The sequence below is a fragment of the Leptonotus elevatus genome, chromosome 7 (genome assembly GCF_054856555.1).
Source record: "Leptonotus elevatus isolate MCC_2025b chromosome 7, RoL_Lele_1.0, whole genome shotgun sequence".
Taxonomy (NCBI): Eukaryota; Metazoa; Chordata; class Actinopteri; order Syngnathiformes; family Syngnathidae; genus Leptonotus; species Leptonotus elevatus.
The window spans coordinates 6,171,167-6,175,223 of NC_141245.1; positions in this window are offsets into that span (position 1 = coordinate 6,171,167).

Sequence of the window (4,057 nt, forward strand, 5' to 3'; positions counted from 1 at the left end):
AACAGTTTGGCTGTTTTTAATCAAGACACTGTAAGCATGAACTATCATGATAAGATACTAAAGCTAAATGATCTCCCATTGATTACAAACAAGCTCAAACAGCATACGAATGCCTTCATTTGTCATTGTTATGAAAATGATTTGGTATGATACACAAGTAGTGTATGTTAAAGCCATAGATGTTAAAAAAAACATTAAATTTCACAGAATATTCAGTAAAAAAAAAACATGTTAAACAAAACAACAAAATCATATTGAATCCTATGCCATTAATGCTTATAATTACTTTAGTCTGCATTTCGTGCCATACTATCAATTCGGAACATAACTATGTTTAAATGATGTGTAATCCCTATGATGCTGATGTAATAACCGTTATATGCCACATACAGTATGTATTTATTGTCAAATATATTTTCTTTCTACAGCAGGGGCGATTCTAGGATCAGAGGTTTAGGGGTGCTATAAAGACATTTAGTAGTGCTTGGGTACTACAACGGGGGTGGGGGGGGGGGGGGGGGGTGATAGGTAGCTTGTCGTGGTTTGGGGTTACTTCCCGCTCCCAAAATTGCATTGGAAGTCAGTAAGTAAACGGAATTTAATAAAAGTTATGCAAAGGAGAAAAGGACTTAAAATATAAACATATCCCAACCCTAATTTCTTGAGAAGGGTACTCTTTTTGATACAACAGCTCCTCAACATACGCATTGACAGTATGCATGTTTCTGGAGTAAATCAGTTCCCCACAGTTTACAGTGAGAATTAACAAAAAATGGACCTTGGACTTGTTTTTGAAATGTTATTTTAAATGAAACATACAACGTATAAAATATGTTAACAGAGATTAACTTAATACAGAATGATTGTTTTTTTTACTATACTTGTCTGTAATATGTTATACAAAAAAACATACATTACGTACACATCAAAAAAAGAAATGTGCTTGAATCTACAAAATAATAATAATGCATGTACAAGTCTGTGAATGGGTGAAGTACAGACACATATAAAACATATGAACAAAACAATTTGACTTTAGCACTGTTTGTGTCTGCCTTTTTACATCTTGTCTTTAATACAAATGCTTCAAAATTGAGCTTTTGTTTGCTGAAAAACAATCTTATGTCCATGACCTACTCCAAGAGGCTAGTTTTTTTTTCCGGTGCAGACACACACAACACGGGCACGCACGCCACACACGCTATAGTAAGAAGCTAGCCAATAGCAGCACAATAGAAACTTTAATATTAACACTTGTTTCCCTCATTAGCACGTAGCAACATGATTGAGGAGAAAAAAAGCAGATTAGTAATGAAAATAATGTGTTGGTGTTGAGTGGTAGAAGTTAAGAAACTTTTCACATATCCTGATAAAAGGAAGGAACACTTTCACTCAACTAGAGAGACATACCATGTGAGTGGACTGAGAAGGACTACATGCTCCGCTTGTCTGCTTGTAAGCAGGGCAGGGGGGAAGGGTCGAGGTGGATCAAACCATTTTTAATCAAATGAGGGGTGTACTGTATTTTTGTTTAAATATTACTTTTAAACTCTATGGTTTTATATATACAGTATATTATAGCTATAAGTTTCTAGCTTGTTAAAAAGAACACAGTAAAAATCTATGTACTAAAATTTGGGGATCCTGAATGGACCAGTTTTTAGTTGTTTACCTGTATTTTGGGTGTGTACATATTTTGATTGTTGATATGGATTGACTTGTACTTACATCGGTTAACAATATTGGACATAGGTATAAAATTGCAATTGATCATTGTGACCTGACCTGTTGAATGACTACAATAACTACAACAACTGTTCTTCAGGGCCTTTTAGTACAATTTTGTGGGAGGAGCATCTGGAAGCCCAAATGTTCATAGTTACTTTTGAACTCCCACTCCCTTCTGTGCCTCATGGTACTCACAAAGGTGGGGTATGACATCACTTTTTTCAAGCACACAAATAGCACCTTGGTCCTGCCAATCGTGTATGTGTGTACTGCGAATGGGTGAATGTGAGGCTTTGCAAAGCACTTTGGGCATCGGATGGTCTAGATAAAGCTGTAAGTTAAATCAGAGAATGACAAAATGACTTCATTACATTCTTTTGGAGACACATACAATTTAGACATACCGTTATAGCATCAATATCTTCTGCATACCATCATCTCTGCACTTCCTTGTCTCTCCTTGTATAAATGTGACAATTAAGAGGTGGTCCAAAGTGCCTGACGCCATGTCATAAAAATATCTCCTTATGTCTTTTTCCCCACTTATGCAGCTGCCAAATGACATCAGTGCACAATCCTTTACATGGAAATGCTAAAGTTGCCCAGAGATAGCTGATGTGAACTTCCACTTAATGCTTTAGGACTGACAATTCAACCTACATAACCCAACTTAAAATAGGATAACTGGGTACACGTACACCTAATTTACAATGAGTCTCCTTCAGGCATTATAAAACCAACACAAAACAAACCAAAATATGAATTGTGGATATTACAATTTATGTTTATCCCAGTTATTGAAATAAAGAGCCCATCCTAATGAAATACACTTTTTAAGTATGTGATGAAATAAGACACAAAAATACAAAGAGATTGAAATTAATTTTGATTGAGATACCTTGACGAGAAATTTGCTGGTCTTGCGCAATATGTTGAAATCTATTATAATGACAGTTCAAAGTACATTTATAAGACTTTTGCAAATGTTGGTAAGTTTTTGTTTTATACGACCTTTGAGGCAATTACCACTAGAAGCTTCAAATTTTTGAACGATTTAGCGTGCATGACCAGAGATGCAGGAAATATTTATGCCTCAGAAAGATTGGTGATCAGAATAGGAAGTGGTTACCCTTACCATTCTGCAACAAATTCATGTTTTTGAGTATTTAAATCAGCAACGACAAGCACAGTCGAGGCTGATTGATACAGAATAACTGCCCTTGCTAAACTTTTGATGAATACCAAACAGCTTATTCAACAGCACTCTCCAAATGCTTCACATTTCAAAGCAAATGTAAATGTAAAAAGTGGCTGATCTAACATGTTTGAGTTGGATATATTACATTGCCTGGGTTGGGAGGGTTACTTTTAAAATGTAATCCATTACAGTTACAAGTTACCTGCTAAAAAATGTAGTTAGTAATGTAATCCAAGTAACATAATATTAAAGTAATGTAACTGGATTACTTTTGGATTACTCCAATATTGAGTATGCTCATGAAGACAAAATAAAAATAAATCACCACAATATATATTTTATACAATGTGCCCCTGCTATTTGCGGGTGATAGGGACCCGGGCAGCCTACAAATAGCAAAAATCCGTGTGTAATTAAAAAGTATGTAGGCGATTGATTGATTGATTGATTGATTGATTGATTGATTGATTGATTGATTGATTGATTGATTGATTGATTGATTGATTGATTGATTGATTGATTGATTGAAAGCCATATGCTACAGCGCGTAGCATGCCGCTGGACTCTCAGCTCAAACTTTCGCTCCGAGTAAGTTCCATTGAATACCGGTCGCCTCCCGTCCTTGAAGCTTTTTCAAACTGCCCGCATGTGGAGGACACGACTAGTCAGTTCGTTCGTTCGTTCCCACCTCCCCGACATGTAGCAACGGTCCCACTCGTGCGGGCGTGCACGCGCTCTCTCTCTCTCTTCCTCTCTCTCTCTTGCTCTGTCTCTCTCTCTCTCTCTCTCTCTCTCTCTCTCTCTCTCTCTCGCACTCTTTCGCACTCTGTCTCATTGTAGAAATTGTAATCGCTCGAACTAATCCCCATTTTTAATAAATGGACCTGTGATCTGATTACATGTTTTTTCCTGTAACTGTAATGGAATACAGTTAAAAAATGTTGCAATCTGTTTATGTAATGGCGGTACATGTATTCCGTTACTCCCCAAACCTGTACATAGCAACATGATGCACGTTGCACGGCAAATATTATGTTTTAAAAACAAAAAGTAAATTAGTTGATGGGGTAAGTGCAATAAGTTTAACTTGTGAATGATAGTAGGTATTGAGAAAAAAGTCTCAAAATACAA